An 18,504-nucleotide genomic window follows, 5' to 3' on the forward strand; every position below is an offset into this window, starting at 1 on the left:
CTTGTAAAAATAAAATACAGTGTGTGTGTGTGAAAAAAAAAAAAAGAAATGAAGGAAACAATAGCAAAGATCAATACAACAAAAGCTGACCTTGCCAACCTGATAAGCGAGACAGGATCTTGGAATGGTTTTCATTTGCATTCCTATTATGTGAATGGAATTAAGCAATATTTCACATGCTTAAATGCTATTTATGTTCCCTCTTTTGTGAATTATCTTTTCATAACCATTGTCCATTTTCTTTTGTGTTGTTGGTCTTTTACTTTGATTGATAGGGATCCTTTGTGAAATGGAAAATAAAAGTGTTGTCTGTATTTTGAGTTGTAAATATTTTTCCCAGATTGTCATTAGCCTTTGGTGCTGTATTTAAATAATAACAGTAATGTTTAATAATAATAATAGTAATGTTTGCATTATAAATTTCATATGTGCTCACCATGGAATTTTTGAAAAATACAAAAAATTAAAGACAAGAAAATAAAAATCATCCATAACACCACAAAGATATTTACTGCTAATATTTTGTTTCCTTTTTAGTATTTTTTTCTAAAGATTAACATATAAATATTGATATGAATGTAGCTAGATACACACACAGATACATATAAGCATATATATTTGTGCATATATGTATATGTATGTATATATTTATCTCAGGTATGAATTTTTAAATATAAATATAAAATATAAATCCATATTCCAAGGTAGGTTAAAAATGTATAACAATTTTTTCTCTAAGATTACTTAAACCTGTTTCAAACCTTCATTCCAGCTTATAGGGGAAGAAAAGTTAGTTCTGTATAAACTCAGAAATCATTTCAAATTTCTCCCTCCCCATCCTTTATCTGGAGATGGTATCTGAGTTTGGGGGCTTGGATAGTATCATAGCATTGAAGAGGGTGGCAGTTGGTTCACAGCGGGCATCCAGGAAAAGGTACATGGTCCTCTCTTATTCTCAGCTACCATCCTCCTTCTGATGGCACAACTGAGATATTCAAGTTCTCCCTGCTCTCCGTGAATTCTGCACCCACCACCCCATCCAGGATGCCCAAGATCTTCTCTGTCTGATCACCCACTTTCCTCCACCCCCAAAAGTCTATTTTGAATTGCATAAGCTAAGTATCAACTTGAGTCATTCTCTCTGCACTCCCACATCAAGAACCCTGCCCCACTGATGCCCAAGTGAAGAGGAAAGAGCAGCAGTAAAAGAAATTGCAGAAGAAAGATAAGAACAGTGAGTACCTCAAGGTTTCCTCCTAACACGTATTTTTACAAAATTGAAATCATACTATGCAAATTGATTTTTGCACTGACTATTGCGCTTAACCTGAGAAAATGCTCATATGTTGATTATTAATTATTATGAAAATTTGAGAATTTACATCTTCAAGTTGATGTAAACCTTCCCTATTGTTGCATATCTAAGTTGTTTCCAACTTTCCAATATTAAAGCAAAACACTGAGGTGAACTTCCTTAAATGTGAATCTTTATGCATTTTTCCTATTATCTTCCTACAGTAAATTCCTAGAAATGTAATTATTAAATCTTCAGCATGGGGGTTTCCCTGGTGGCGCAGTGGTTGGGCTTCTGCCTGCCGGTGCAGGGGACAAGGGTTTAAGCCCTGGTCTGGGAGGATCCCACATGCCGCGGAGCAACTAAGCCCGTGAGCCACAGCTGCTGAGCCTGCGCGTCTGGAGCCTGTTCTCCGCAGCGGGAGGGGCCGCGACAGTGAGAGGCCCGCGCACCGCGATGAGGAGTGGCCCCCACTCTCCGCGACTGGAGAAAGCCCTCGCAAAGAAACGAAGACCCAACACAGCCAAAACTAAATAAATAAATTAATTTTTAAAAAAACTCTTCAGCATGTTAATAATATTAAAGCTATTAATATATACTGAAAATCCTTTTTTTTTAATTGTCCCATTTGCACCCATTTCACAGTGCCTTCACCAATGCGTTATTTTTTTAAGTCTATTTGTCACTTTGATAGGCCAATCATGAAATCTCATTGCAGTATTTTTTTCTACTTAAGTATTAGTGCATTTATTTAATAGATCACTTTTTTCTTCTTTTAGGAATTACCTACTCATGCCAATTTCCCTATTAAGCTAATCATCTTTCCTAATTTATTTATAAGAGCTTATTTTATGCTAAGTACATTAACTTTTCTTTCTGTCACATGTAAAATTAATCCAAGAGTAGTATTTGCTTTTAATTTTGTCTATGGTATTTTTATGCACCGAATTTTCTTTTTATGTAGGTACACCTGTCAATCTTTTCCTTTCTGCTGCTTTTATACTTTGAAAGTTCTTCCTCATCTCCAAATTATACAATTATTAACTTTATTTTCCCCTAGTTTTCATAGTTGTATTTTTTACACTTAATGCTGTTATGTATCAGGAATTTATTTTGCTGTGTGGAAGGTTCTGCTTTACAAAAAGATCCTGGTTTTCCTAACTGTGAAACTAAGGTATCTATTAAATGAGTGCTTAGTATGCAAGAAAGAACTGGATGGGGAGAGACAGCAGGAGTCATTAAAAACCTAGGTGTGGTGTCTGTTCTGGAAGCCTCTACTGTTCGCCAAGTAACATTACACATGCAGCTTCTAGTGTTTCTTTTAGAGACAACCACAAGCTACGCCCCAATTCTGACTTCACCAGTAGCAACTCAGCACAAACATGGTTTGATTAGAAGCTGATTATATCTACGTGGCACTGATTTAAATCGTGTGTCCGATTAACCATCTCTTGGCAAAGGAGGCACGTTATCAGCCCCTCCCCTGTGCCACGTACCACACTAGACACTTCGTATGTGTTTTCTTGGTTAACTCAAGATAACCATATACAATAAGTAGTATTATCTTTATTTTGCACATGAGGAAACTGAGGCTTGTGAAGGCTTGCCAATAACTTTAACTAGAAGATGCAGACCTTGGATTTGAACCCAGATCTGTCTGCTTCTGAAGCCCACCCCCTTCCTCTATGTCAGGCTTTCTTGCAGGAACCACAGAAAATTGCCTCTTTGTCTCAAGGTAAGTCTTAAGCAAGAACATCTTCAAGTAATCTTAAGTTTCACAACCACAGAGGCCACAGCTGCTTCATTCACCAGTTTACATCCAGTGGCTACTGCATGGTGAGCACTCAAAATATTTCTTAAATAAATGAATAAAGCAAGAGGGAGGAGATATGGGAATATATGTATATGTGTAGCTGATTCACTTTGTTATATAGCAGAAACTAACACACCATTGTAAAGCAATTATACTCCAATAAAGATGTTAAAATTTTTTAATAAAAATTAAAAAATAATAAATAATAAATAATAAATAAATAAATAAATAAATATGAGATGACCCCCTGCAGTGCAATATAATCAAAAGCTTCAACTAGAAGAGAGTGAGGTCTCTGCCACCTTTCCCCACTCACTTTTTCTTTAACTGAAGTACAGTTGACTTACAATATTATATTAGTTTCTGGTGTACAACGTGGTGATTCAATATTTTATAGATTATACACCATACCAAATTATTATAAAATACTGACTATATTCCTTGTGCTGTACATTACATCCCTGTGATATTTTTATTTTATAACTGCTAGTTTGTACCTCTTAATCCCCTTCACCTATTTTATCCCTCCCCCCAACCCTCTCCTCTCTCGTAACCACTAGTTTGTTCTCTGTATCTGTGAATCTGTTTCTGTGTTGTTACCTTTGTTCATTTGTTTTGTTTTTTAGATTCCACATATAAGTGAAATATATACAGTATTTGTCTTTCTATGTCTGACATATTTCACTGAGCATAATACCCTCCAGGTGCATTCCTGTTGCAAATGGCCAGATTTCATTCTTTTTTATGGCTGAGTAATATTCCATTGTATATATATACCACACCTTCTTTATCCATTCATCTGTTGATGGACACATGTTACTTCTATATCTTGGCTATTGTAATTAATGCTGCTATGAATATTAGGGTGCATATATCTTTTTGAATTCATATTGTTATTTTCTTTGGTTAAATATTCAGGAGTGGAATTGCTAGATCATATAGCAGTTCTATTTTTTATTTTTTGAGGAACCTCCATGCTATTTTCCATAGAGGCTACATCAATTTACATTCCCAGCAACAGTGTACTAGGGTTCCCTTTTCTCCACATCCTCACCAACACTTGTTATTTCTTATCTTTTTGATGGTAGCCATTCTGACAGGTGTGAGATGATATCTCATTGTAGTATTGATTTGCTTTTCCCTGATGATTAGTGGTGTTGAGTGTCTTTTCATGTGCTTGTTGGCCATCTGTATGTCTTCTTTGGAAAAATGCCTATTTAGGTCCTCTGCCAATTTTTTAATACGGTTAGCTATTTGTTTGTTTTTTATTGAGTTGTATGAGTTCTTTGTATATTTTGGACGTTAACCTTTTATTGGACGTTCCATTTGCAAATATCTTCTCCCATGAGTAGGTTGCCTTTTGTCTTGCTGATGGTTTCCTTCATTGCGCAAAAGCTTCCTAGCCACAGCAGCCAGACAAGAAAAAGAAGTAAAAGGCCAAATTGGAAGGGAAGAAGTAAAACTGTCACTATTTGCAGATAATATGACACTATATATAGAAAACCTTAAAGACTCCACCAAAAACTATTAGAACTAATAAGTGAATTCAGTTGCAGGATACAAAATTAATATACATAAATCTGTTGCATTTCTATATACTAATAATGAACTATTAGAAAGAGAAATCAAGTAAACAATCCCATTTACAATCAAATGAAAAAGAATAAAATACCAAAGAATAAATTTAACTGAGGAGGTGAAAGACCTGTACTCTGAAAACTATAAGATATTGATGAAAGAATTGAAGACAATACAAAAAAATGAAAATATGTCCTGTCTTAATGGATTGGAAGAATGAATATTGTTAAAATGGCCATACTACCCAAAGATATCTACATATTCAATGCAATCTCTATCAAAATACCCATGGCATTTTTCACAGAACTAGAACAAATAACCCTAAAATTTGGATGGAACCACAAAAGACCCCAAATAGCTAAAGCAATCTTGAGAAAGAAGAATAAAGCTGGAGGTATCAGGCTCCCTGACTTCAGACTATACTAGAAAGCTATAATAATCAAAACAGTATGGTACTGGCACAAAACCAGACACATAGCTGAGTGGAACAGAATAGAGAGCCCAGAGATAAACCCACACACATACGGTCAATTAATCTTCAACAAAGGTGGCAAGAATATCCAATGAGGAAAAGACTGTCTCTTCAATAAGTGGTATTGGGAAAACTGGACAGCTATGTGTAAAAGAAACAAACTAGCACAGTTTCCCACACCATATATGAAAATAAACTCAAAATAGGTTAAAGACCTAAATGTAAGACCTGAAACCATAAAATTCCTAGGAAAAAAACATAGGCTATAAGTTCTTTGACATCAGTCTTAGCAATATTTTTTTGAATCTGTCTCATCAGGCAAGGGCAACAAAAGCAAAAATAAGCAAACAAGACCTCACTCACTTTTCATCATTATCAATCAATGCTTCACTCAATCCTGGATCAAGAAGCAGTGCTGTCTGAAAGAACTTTCTGTGGTAATAGAAATGTTCTGTCTCCTCTGTCCAATATGGAATTCACTGGACACTTATGGCCATTGAGCACGTGAACTGTGGCTAACGTGATGGAGAAACTGAATTTTTAATATCTTTTATTGTTAATACATTTATACTGAAAGAGCTACATGAGGCCAGTGACTTCTGTATTAGACTGCAAAGCCCCAAAGAGTCTGTTTCAGATAGTATGTCAGGCTAGGTTATTTGGATTAATCTGCATCATGAAAACAACTAAATATGGTGTATTTTTAAAATATTTTTTGAATCTTCTTAAAAGCAACAAATTGCTGACAAGATAGTACAAATTGCCAAGTGATTATCAAAGAAATAAGTAAAGGCAGGTACTCAGAGAGGTAAATTGAGCACTGAAACTGCTTCTCCCTCAAAAGCATTTGCTGAAGTTGGCAAACTTGAACTGCGGTTTTCACGACCTCTCAGGGAGATAGAAACAGAAGACCCAGGACCCGCCCAAAGTATGGATGTCTCTAGGAGAACCTCCCCTCCATAAAGCTGGGACACCCTCCCCCCAAAGGAACACACCCTTAGTGTAATGGTGACCCAGACACAAACTCAGCCCATCCACTCCTACCACCAAGACACTGTAAGGAAAGTTGTCTTGTACGTTACCTGTATGATTTTAAAAACTTCAGGCCATGAATTGAAAGAGGCCTCTGACTGCCAGTGCTCCAGTGCACTGACAGAAACAAAAGCAAATCCTTTCTGGAGAAACATACCATCATCCTACCTCAACAAAGTCCCACAAATGATATTCCAAGGAAAATGAGTGTGGCAATCATTAGTGCTATCATCAAATATTTCTTTCTCTCTGTCTTTCAGGAACATGGCAGGAATGCACTTCTCTTTCTCCTTGGAAGTTAGGCATGACCCAGGGACTTGCTTTGACTAATAACACATAAGAGTGTTTACAAGCCAATGTGCAATTTGCCACTTTTTCTTCACCCTCCCAAGCAGATCTGTGGAAGTACATCTAGAGTTGGAGCTACTGTCAGTCTGGGTTCTTGAGTAAGTAGAGCCTCCTAATGGCTTGTATTGGACATGGAGCATGAACAAGAAATAAACTCTTGTTGTAAGATTTGGGAAATTTGAGAGTTGTTTGTTACTGCAGTAACCATAACGTAGCCTACCCTGACAGATACAATGAACAATTCACAGTCATACATGCAACTAAGCACACAAGGAAACAAGGCACCATGAGTGAGAACCAGTAGCAATGATAGAGCATAAACAGACTACAGTTCAGATGCTGGAATGATCAAACACAAATTATAATAAAGTATGTTGCTATCTTTAAAGAAATAAAAGACAAGCTGGAAAATACCTACAGGTGTGGTCTTTGGAAATACAGCTGACTAAAGAAAGTCAGCCCTGTTTAAACCCTCTTGGAATTTCATGGGAAGTCAAGATGTAACTGTCTGATGCTTTCTTTTGGTTCCCACTTAAGGTGAAGATAAACCAGAGGCCTTGCACACAACCCAAATAGAGTGATATAAATCAACAAACATTTTCTTATGCTCATGGCTTCTGTGGGCCAGGAATTCTGAAAAGCCACAGTAGGATGGCTTGTCTCTGCACTGTGATGTCTGGAGTCTCACCTGGAAAGACTTGAAGGCTGGGGATTACTTGAATGCTGCTTGGGCTTCCTCATAGTAGCCCAGGAGAACCAGGTAGCAGCTGCATTGCCTTTTATGATCTATCCTCAAAAGTCACATAGTGTCACTTCCTCTGCAGTCAGAAACTCACCCTGATTTGAGGAGAGGGTCTATGTCAACAGGAGGACCAGCAAAGTCATGTTGTAAGAAGAACATTGGGATAAGAGACATTGTTGCACAGTTCTCTTCTCACACAGTCTCTCTCTCCTCCCAGGTAATCCTTTCCCCCAACCTGTCGGATGTTAATGACCTACAGCTATTATTCTCTGCTTCTTCCCTCTCCTTTCTCCCCCACAAAAAATCAAAAAGGTATCTGGTGTCAGCCATTTTTTCTGCCATTTCATTAGCCATTTTGCTAATAACCCTTCAATGGAACCATACCTTGCATCTCAGTCTGTTTCCTCTCTCTCTCTCTCTCTCTCTCTCTCTCTCTCTCTCTCTTCATTAGTAAGGAATTAGGGGAATTATTGGACAGACTTTGAAAGAAGGAAGAAAAGACCTTTCACCTGTCTCTGAAGGCAAATTTAACTCAGTACCTCCAGGTTTGCTAAAGTCAGGGAAGTGTGAGGACCAGAAAAGGTGATCCATGTTGAATGCACACTCATCTCCATTCCCTAGTCTCCTATTCCCAGGAAAAGCTTCCCAAGCCTGTTCTTTATTTTGGAGGCATATTCATGCCACCGCAAACTTCAGTACCTGCCATCTTGGACCACCCCCCCTCCAAATATTAGGGCTCTTCAGAGAAACAGAACTAATAAGATAGATATAGGTATAAGAGGAGATTTATTATAGGAATTAGCTCACATGATTATGGAGGCTGAGAAGTCCCACAATGTGCCATCTGCAAGCTAGAGACCCAGGAAAGCTGGGTGTGTAATTCGGTCTGAGTCTGAAGGTCTGAGAATCAGGAGCACCAATGTCCAAGGGCAGGAGAGCACGGCTGACCCAGCTCAAGCAATGAGAGCAAATTCACCCTTCCTCTGCCTTTTTGTTCTGTTCAAGCCCTCAACAGACTGGATGATGCCCAGTGCATTGGTGAGGGTGATATTTACTCAGTCTACTGATCGAAATGCTAATCTCTTCCAGAAACACCCTCACAGGCACACCCAGAAATAATGTTTACCAGCTATCTGGGCATCCCTTAGCCCAGCCAAGTTGACACTTAAAATTAACCATCACACTCTACCATCCTCATTTTTCTGTCTACTTCTACTGTAAAATTTCTCACAAAGAAGGATGCCATTGGAAGATATTCTTAGTAAAAATCAAGGAATTGTATTTGAAAAAGGAAACGCCATTTTGAACAAGAAAGTTTCCACAGACAACGAGTCCACTAGACAAATATCTTAGAGAAACTTGCTTACCCACGTGTATTCACCCTTGGTAACCATATACTTATTTATTGATGTTTCTCTGGTTGAGAACATTTCCATATTCATCTTGAATATGAAGCTTCCCAGTCCATCATGGGGGGGAAATAAATACTCATTATGTATAGATCTGGTACAGTGCTTCCAGGAGAACTCCAGATTTCTTGAGAATGGAGATTCAACATTCAACATGGACCATCTTTTTTGGTCCACACACTTCCCTGATTTCAATAAAACTGGAAGTATTGAATTAAATATTTCAGATATTGCAGGTAAAGATAAAGCAATTAGATAAAAAGGTAAAGCGGCTAGATCTTTTATAATGTGGCCTTTGTCTCACCCTCCTTTCCCCTTATTATAGTAAGTATGAAAATCATAAATACTGTTACATGACTAACTTATTGCAAGGATCTGGACAAATGTCATTTGCCATCACTTCGTGGCTGTTGGGAATCCAGGACCAAACACAAGAATGTGTATCCCCTTGGTTACTCACCGAAAGTTTCCATCAGGTAAACAACAATGCCATTAAGATTTGAAGGTCTAATACCCAGGATTACCACAGCCATCACTGGCTGAAATAAAGAGATTAGTTTGCTTTTCCACTCAATTCTGTGTTTGGTTTGTTTTCATAGCAATAAAAAACTTTAAAAAATAAAAACCATTTGGCATTAAAACAAAGAAAAGAAAAAAAAGAACAGAGGAAATATATTTTAAAGCCAGTGCTTTTCTACTTAGGATTAGTAGCTGTTAATATTTTTTATCTTATTTGCTCTATGTTAAAAAATCAAGTAAACATAGCATCAAAGATAACAGAGAGAATTTCTTTGACTTTTATATCCATTCAAGTTCCAATCCCTTCTTGCCAGAGACAAACACAATCATGAATTTAATATGTATACCCTTCTAGCGTTTCATGCTTTTATAAATGTATATACAAGTCCAAGATTTTTTTAATTACAGGCATAAACATTAACTAGCTTTTTTCAGTCAACTTATTTAATTGGATATGCAATTACTATGAGTTTGAAAGAACTCTTTAGTTCAACCAAGAGGTTCACTTTTCAAAGAGGTCTTTGTTTATTATCAGTCACAGCTTAACTAGAGAGGAAGAAAAAGATTAGACACACCCTGACTCTCTCTACTAAAATCCAAAACTTTCTAGAATGTGTACCTTCCTTTGTCACCTTTGATCAGCTTTCTGTTTAGCAGGAAGTGCCCAGTCCTCTGTAAAGAGAAGAACAACAAAGGGGGATCAAAGCTTTTCAGTCTTGGCTCGGTCACCAGGCAGCGCTATGATATGGGCGTAACAGACAACTTTCTGGGTCTACTAAGCACCTCCAAGAAGAAGCAGAAAAACTCTTGGCATTAAATCCATCTTTGTGTAGTCAAACTACTTTATTCTTTACTTAATTTCTCTTTTAAATTGGGCTTGATTCAAAAATTACACTCTGTACCCTGTTTTTGTCACTCAAATTCTTTCACAATGAAGTTTCATGTTTAATCCTGTCATGTTTGTTATTGTAGGAAAGACATACTGCTTTCAAAGAACACAGTGCTAAGGTTAAGAGAAAGGGGAATTACTCCCTTCTCATTAGGAAAAAAAACCATGTACCTACATGTTTCCTGTTCTTCTCATAGATACCCAGTGCATCTCCTCTTAATAATAAAAAGCATTTTTTGCTGTGTAACATTGCTCAAGCAACCTCTCTGTGCTTCATTTCCTCATTTGCCCTAAATGGGTTATTAATTTCAGGCAGGTAGATTATTACTTATCAAACACCTATTATGGGCCTCCTAGGTGTCTGCCAGAAAAAACATCACTAAGGATCAGGAAGTGCGAAAATTCTTCACAGTTATTTAAACTATCTGACTTGAGGGCCAATTTAGGCACAACGGCCTGGATGGAGTCCAGGGGCCCGGCTTTGAGAAGGCTGCGTTTCAAGGCGACCACATGCAGCTGTAAGAGTCACGTCAGGCACAAGAGCACCCAGCTATGAGGTTGCATAGACGCTGAAGACCAGCTTATGTGCTGTTTGCCAAACCAGGCACCTGTGGGTGTGTCCAGCCAGAAAGGGAGCCTTTATCTAATTCACCAATGGCACATGTGGGTTACTGGCTGGGGGGGCTGGGGAGGCCAAGAGCAGGATGAGCTAGAGGATGGGGGCAGATAGTGTCCTGGGGCACCAAAGATGAGGACCAGAAAAATTGGATCTACCATTAAATATGAGGGGCAAACATGAGACTAGAATTGGGAGATAAAGCCAAGGTAGTAGCAGACACAGGGCCACAAACACCAAGTGATAAAGTACACTGAGAGGGGCCAAGACAATTGTAACAGAGTCAGTCGGGTTGCCTGGCCTTTTGCTTGCTTGCTTTTTTCCTTCCTCCCTTCCTTCCTTCTTTCCTTTCCTTCCTCCCTCCCTCCCCCCTCTTCCTCCTCTTCCCTCTCCTCCTCCTCCTTTCTTCTTCCCATTCTTCTTCTCCCCTCCCCCTCCCCCTCCCCTCCCCCTCCCCCTCCGTCTTCTTCTTCTTCTTCTTCTTCTTCCTCTTCTTCTTCTTCTTCTTCTTCTTCTTCTTCTTCTTCTTCTTCCTCTTCCTCTTCCTCTTCCTCTTCCTCTTCCTCTTCCTCTTCCTCTTCCTCTTCCTCTTCCTCTTCCTCTTCCTCTTCCTCTTCTTCTTCTTCTTCTTCTTCTTCTTCTTCTTCTTCTTCTTCTTCTTCTTCTTCTTCTTCCCCTTCCCCTTCCCCTTCCCCTTCCCCTTCCCCTTCTCCTTCTCCTTCTCCTTCTCCTTCTTCTTCTTCTCCTCCTCCCCTCTCTCTCTACCAACCTCAGAGCAGGAAGGCAAACCCTCAGTTAAACACATAGTAATAACACAGACATTCTCTTTTCTAAAATATTTGACTTCCAAATGTCAGACCCTGGGAGCCAGTCCTGCCAACACAAAGCTCACCATATCTCAGTTGCAAGATTCTGGATACTTCCCCACCCATCGTCCCACGAGCTCACCTACGTTTCTGCATCTCAGTTCAAGATATGCTGCCGTGGGGAACTTATCTCATTAAGACTTTATAAAGAACAGACTTGAAACTCTCCCATGGGTGCTCTCTCCCCTCCCCCAGAACACACCCTTCCTAGACCTGATCTCCGTGGTGATGTGTACTTGCACATTATTGCACACAGCCTGAGTGTGCACTTCTGGGGGACCCTCTTCCCAGCCTGGCTGTTGAACAATAGACCACACACAGCTCCATCCCCCCAGCGTCCAGGTTGCTGATAATCAATATTCCTGCGCGTTTGTCTCTGTGGTCGGCAGCCAGCCAGGCTCCACAAACAACCAATGACAACGTCAGCATGTACAGGTATGAAATTATTATTAAAATGAAATACAAATATGTTAAATTTTACCCAGGTCTTTCATGACAAGCTTAAGTGTTGCTTCCCTGTGTAGAAAATAGACATCAGTGGAAACTAGCTACCGTGAGTGACTAAAATGACTCTGACTTTGATACCAGATCTGTGCTTTACTTTTATCTTCCAGTTTGAAAATTCTGATTGCTACCATTCATGAAAGTACCACTGGCTTGATATTCTTAACTCTCCTCCTTCCTCCCAACACATACACACACACGCACATCTGAATTCATTTATTTCGGAGTCTCAGCTCTCCAGCTCAGATTCCTCAGCCTCTTGCCCTCATCCAGCCAGTTTCCTATAGCCCTGAACTTGAGGGAACTTGAAACCAGGCTCCTAACATAGCACCAAAGGACCTGAGTCAGTGGAACCTTTGAATCTCAAGGCTGTGGCTCCCCTGGCCTGACCAATAGAACAGGGGTTCACAGCACAGGGATACAACCCTAAGGACATGAATAGAAACTATGTTTACTAAGAATTTACTGTGTTTCAGGCATTGGGTTAAGCACTTTTACCAGCATCATCTCATTCCATCCTTATTTAAAAAACTATGATGTGGTTCTTATTCTCCCTATTTTACAGATTAAGAAACTGAGGCTCAGATAAGCCAGGTAACACACTGAGGGCTGAGATTCAGATAGAGGCTGCGATTCAGATGGAAAACTGAAGCAAGCTTTTTCAAAGCCAAGAGTTTTCTGGGACTTGCTTTATATTCTTTCTCTTTTCATCTTTGAACCATTTTTAAAACTTTAAATACATGCACATGCACACTCCAATGTGTCACATTCCCAGCTTTAGCTCTTCAGGGCCACCGTGAACTTCATTTATGCTGCCACCTGAATTCATCTCACACAGACACCAACATTTCCCTGCTGCTGCTGAGCATGTGGTTTAATTTCTTATAAATCTGTCTTTGATCAAGAGAGCTGAAAATCTTCCCTGACCTTCCCTAAACTTCAGACCCGTGCTTGTCCCTACCCATCAAAAAGTGAGAGTGAGAGAGCCACACTACACAGCACGCCTGCCATGGCTCGGCCCATCTGTCTGCCTGGCACATGCCCGCGTCAAGGTGTCCATGTGAGTTTCACAATAACAAGGGACAGGCCTCATTATGATCACATCTTCTCATCGTTTTATCAGTTCTTGTAAGTTTAGGCGCTTCTTACCTGACTTTCCTCCTTTAGATGAGGAATGTGAGTGGCTGTTAGATATCATTGATCCTCTTTGAAACAAAACAAAACAGAACAAAGCATTTGACTGGAACTGTCATCCACTAGCCCCTTGTTTTAAATGTTAGTGTTCAGCTGATCTATCTCCCACTCAGCCACTGAATGCTCCTTTTAATATCGATGTCAATCAAATCCATCCTTTTAGCCCTTCTAAGGCTTCCCTCTTCACTTACCAGTTGATCAAGTCCCGCATGAACCATGCTCAGAAGGGCCCCACGCTTGCTTGGTTTCATGCTCTGCTATTGCTGTCTTGAAATTCTTAATGATTTTATCTTTGAATTTACGTTTTGTAAGTAAAGTTTACGGGACAATAAAATATACGCATGAGCAAAAAAAAAAAAAAAAAAAAAAAAATACAATCAGATGCTCCCCAGAGCAGGGGAGACCACTGCCGGCCCCAGGTCCTGTGGCTCCTCCCGGGCTTGTCACTCCATCGCTGGTCTTCCTTCCTCCTTCAAAGACACCAAGCTCGTTCCCTCCCTTGACGTGCTGTTCCCTCTGTCTGGAATGCTCCTTCCCTCTGGTCTGTTTCTTCTCATTTTCCAGTCTCAGATCCTGGAAAGCCCAGACCTGACCATGGTAAATACCATTGCCCAGACCCCCATCAACCACCATACTTTCCTTTCTTCTCGGTGCTCATCACTGTTTAAAATCCTCTTCCTGCTGTACTGGTTTACTCAGTCCCTCTTATTTACTGCCTGTCTCTTCCACTGCTCTGTGAACTCTGGGTGAGCTCGATCTCACCTGTCTTCTCCATTGAGGCACCCCTGGTGCTGAGAACAAGAACAGGCCCAGAGTAAGTGCTTAATAAAGATTCATTGAGCAAACAAATGAATCCAAACAATCTCATTGCTCTCATTGGTTGAATTCCTAAGTAATATAAATATGTCTTAAAATTAAAGATATACTAGTAAACCATTGCCCTTTTATATACTCTGTTCCTTTTCCGTTTTTATTTGGAAAAGGAATCCTGTTGCTTTTTTAAAAGTTGCCTGTCCCACAGCCTCCTCTTTGCTGTGTTTTAAGATAAAGGGAATAGAAGGCAGGACAGGGAGAAGAAGGAGAACGAGACCCTGCTTCCTCTCCACCAGCTACACCAAGGATTCCAGAGGAAAATGACCTTCTGGGCTGACCACAGGCACATACCTGGCCTAGAAGAAGCTTCTTCCCTACTTTATCCATCTCCAAACTCCAGAATCTCTCCACCATCTCCAAGGCTTTATCTGGCATTCTGTTGCAAGGTAAGGAAGACTCAGGTTCCAGGGGGACTTTAAATGCACATACCTGGGAGGCCTGGCACAGTGGAACAGGTGAGTGTCCGTCTAGGAAAAGCCATGGTATCAGCTCCCCCATGAATGGAGAGAGAATGTCAAAGCGCCATTGGGTGGATGGAGGTGAAGCCATCCACATCAGATCCAAGCTGGGACAGGGGAGAAGAGCTAGATTTGGTGGGGGGGGTGGGGAGAGAGGGGGAGAACCTGCTTCCACCACTGACCTGCAGGTTTTGGCCAAGTTTCCTTAAACCATCTACTCTCAGGTCCCCATCTACGGAATGGCCATCATTTAAACTGCCCTCCTTGGTTTAAAGAACACAGTAAGTAGTAAATAGATGTCGGCTCCTCTCTTATCAAGCATTGGAAGCCCCACACTACTGCCATTGGCCACCTTGCTGGCCTTATGAGCCACAATATGTAGGAAAAAGGCAAGAGCCAGGCGGTGTGTGTTCTTGCTCCAGACGCCCAGAAAACTCAGTTTGCCCTTTTGTAAAGTGGAGAAGGGGCCAGTGTGGCAGGGGGAGGATTATAAAGCAGCACAAGGAAATCTGAGGGGATGGTGGATACGTGTGGTGATAATTCTCCAGGGTGCACATTTGTCAACACTTACCAAACTGCATGCTTTAAATATGTGCAGTTTATTGTATGTCAATTATCCATCAATGAAGCTTTATTTTAATGGTAATAGTGATACTTACGTATCCCTGTCTGGCCCATAGAACAAGCCCAGATGTGGTCACGGATGCGGACATTTGAGAAGGAAGTACAAATACCCACATCAGCAGCAGTTCTGCTGTTCTGGGCCCTCAGAGGCACGAGACCCACGGGCTGGAGGTGCGGCTGGGAGTGGGCGCTCTGGAGCCAGACCACCCGGTCTGTGAGCAGCTTCCTCTTCTGTGAGTTGCGTAATCAAGGCCCTCTCACCCACCAGGCATGGCCATGGGGTCAGCACTCGGAACAGACAGATGAGGAATGAACGGTGGCCTGAGGAAGAGGTCGGGATTGAGTCTCTTTCAACATCAACAGTGTTTTGCATTCAAGGACCTCAGAGTGGATCCCACCTCGACACACAAAACCACACAATATGGGCTGCTAGAAATAGTGAAGGACCTGGATGAAAAAAGAAGTCTCCTGAGAGGAATTCTGGTAACACCCCCTCCAGGACAAGGAAGACAGACTTCTGGGTTTTAGCAGCTATAGGACTTCCCAGAGTGAACAGCAATTCCCACAGGGCGGATATTCTGCATCTTCTTACCCAAGTGTAGGTCCTGGGTGTTTCCAAGTCGCTTCTGCTCAAGGTCCTCCCTTGAGCCTCTTGATAATCCATCCTGTGAGTGACTCCTTCTCAGAGCCACCCACATAAAACTAACCTCAAAAGGGAGCTCATGCAGGTGCCTATAAGAGACAAGAGGTTAAGGGCTTCCCTGGTGGCGCAGTGGTTGAGAATCTGCCTAACGATGCAGGGGACACGGGTTCGAGCCCTGGTCAGGGACGATCCCACATGCCGCGGAGCAACTGGGCCCGTGAGCCACAACTACCGAGCCTGCGCATCTGGAGCCTGTGCTCCACAACAAGAGAGGCCACGATAGTGAGAGGCCCGTGCACCGCGATGAAGAGTGGCCCCCGCTCGCCGCAACTAGAGAAAGCCCTCGCACAGAAACGAAGACCCAACACAGCCAAAAATAAATAAATAATAATTAAAAATGAATATCTGCTAAAAAAAAAAAAAAGTGTTTAAAAAAGAGACAAGAGGTTAAAACGTACATCCAGGAGGAGAAAGGGGGCAGACCACCTATGTGGGCCCACGTTCCTTCCCCTCATGTCTCCCCACATTTCCCCATAGACAATTTTCCTTTCATCGCTCACCCCAAGACTCTCCATCACATTCCAATCCCTGTGGTTCCTCCTCTCATGTCAACCCTGTGCTACTCTGGGGCCTAGAATTCCATGGGCAAGCTAGCAAGAAGGACACCAGGAATAATGGAAGAGATTAGTCATCTCTACAGAAGGGAAAACTTGGTCCTGCATGACCCCAGCTCCATGCTGGGAAACAGAAGTCCAGGTTACACCGGTCGAAGGCAGGAACAAAAGAACCTTGTAGGAAGCTGGGAATAGACAATCTCAAAATTAGACTCAGAACCCAGGAATTAGTATTCAAGGTCAAAGGGTCAATGGCAATAATACTAAGGCTTGTTATGTGTATACGGTGCCATGTCTCCACACACACTGACCATCGCAACATGAGACACCTGCCCAGGTGCTCCCTTAAAGGAAGAGTCTGAAAGTTAGGGAAGTTGACAACGTCTGACACTGTCATCTAGTGAGTAAGACTCTGCCCAGCCTTGTGTTGCCTGTTTCACGTGGAGGGCAGAGTGGGTTTGGGAGATGATTTCCAGGTTCTGATGTCCTTGCTTCTGGGCTATGACAGCACTGTTTCTGTGAAGGCCCGGCTCTAGGAACCGATGGCCTCAACGATGGTGGGCTGGGGCTCCCATGGAAGGGAGAAATTTATCTTAAACCTGGAGAGCCCAGAGTTGAATGGAAGGACCCTACCTGTAAGAGAACTCTCTTCTTCTTTTCCTGCCTCTTTGTTGCTGCTGAAAGACAATTAAAAAAAAAAAAAGACCCAGAGAGTCCCAGACCCATTTATTTCTCTTCTTATTCTAAGCAAGCAACAGACATTTGTTAATAATGATAATGTGACTTTCTACATTGATTTGAGATTTATCTTGTATCCATGTTCATCATTTTTAAAGTTCATAAGAATATTTTCTACTGATTCTTCTCTACCAAATTCAAATAAAGAATTGTTTTGTGTATGTGGTTCTCCACTGATATTTTAGGCAATGGTCCTCTCTGCTGAAAAGGGCACTGATTCTCAGATCTTAGAATAGATAGATAGAAACATCTATTCTCCTTCCTATAGGACTCTGCTCCCTGAAGACAAACAGAGTGGTGCATGATCAGAATCTGTCAGAGGACCGGCATCACTCTCCATGTCAGCCCTAACACAAGGGAGAGGGTGGTCCAGAGACACCTGGGGTGGGAAGGCAGCTGGTGAACAAGGGCTGAGGGCCTGTCTCTTCCGGTGTCCTCAGGTATGCACACCCTGAATCAAGGTTTTTGATATTTTTGCCTGGAACTCAATGATACCTAAGTACATGATCTGTGAGTTTTAGATAAAAGCCTTAGTCCCCACTCTACCTCTTGCCTTGCCCTACCTTTCTCAGAGGTGGCTGATGTTCTAATCTCTGTGAGAGTTCATGTTCCCGATATCTCTCCATTCCAATAATCAGTTGAGAAAAGCAGGACCAGCAAAAGGAAAAACAAGTGTCAATCTCTTTTGTGGACTGAGACTTGGGTTCCCTCACTTGATTGTTGTTTGTGTTTTGTTAAACGTTGGTAAATGTGGACACCACTGCATGCAGTAGTATGACAGGAATGGTATGTAGTATGACCGACTGCATACCAATAAAAACAGATGGAACCAAAGCTCCAGACTCACTAAAACACAGAATAAACCAACCACAGGTCTCCATCTTCTGACATGCACTGCTGCTCAGGCAACTGAGCAGAGAAAGCGCGTTCCAGCATAAGCTCCAGGCTCATATCACAGAGCTTTGGAACAGTCAACGGGGATTCTTGGGTGCTGAGAAAGGGACAAAAAGAGGAAGGTGGACCCAAGGTACCTCCCCCATCATCCAGCCTAGCAGATCTCTGAACTCCTCATAGCCACCAGATCCCTCTATCCTTCCTACTTTCCACCTACAACCTCTCAGCATATTGTGTGTGTGTGTGTATAATATATACAATACGGTTGACTCTTGAACAACATGGGTCTGAACTGCACGGGTCCACTTATACATGTATTTTTTTCAATGAATGTCTACTACAGTACTACACAGTTTGCAGTTGGTGCCGAATCACAGATATAGA

At 41.3% G+C, this 18,504-nt stretch overlaps 1 long non-coding RNA gene across 2 annotated transcripts in view; it reads left to right on the forward strand.

The window, feature by feature from the left end:
* LOC309650789 overlaps nucleotides 1–11,126 on the forward strand; it is a 381,028-nt gene extending 369,902 nt beyond the window's left edge. Inside the window, exons 11-12 of one of the 2 annotated variants that reach the window (XR_014257706.1) lie at nucleotides 960–1,234; nucleotides 1,519–11,126. This is a non-coding gene — a long non-coding RNA (uncharacterized lncRNA). Of the gene's footprint in view, nucleotides 1–959 lie in introns of both variants that reach the window. The other variant, XR_014257705.1, reaches the window with a different exon arrangement.
* Nucleotides 11,127–18,504: the final 7,378 nt, after the last annotated feature.

The sequence above is a fragment of the Balaenoptera physalus genome (genome assembly GCF_965194825.1).
Source record: "Balaenoptera physalus genome assembly, chromosome: 20".
In the NCBI taxonomy this organism is placed as follows: domain Eukaryota; kingdom Metazoa; phylum Chordata; class Mammalia; order Artiodactyla; family Balaenopteridae; genus Balaenoptera; species Balaenoptera physalus.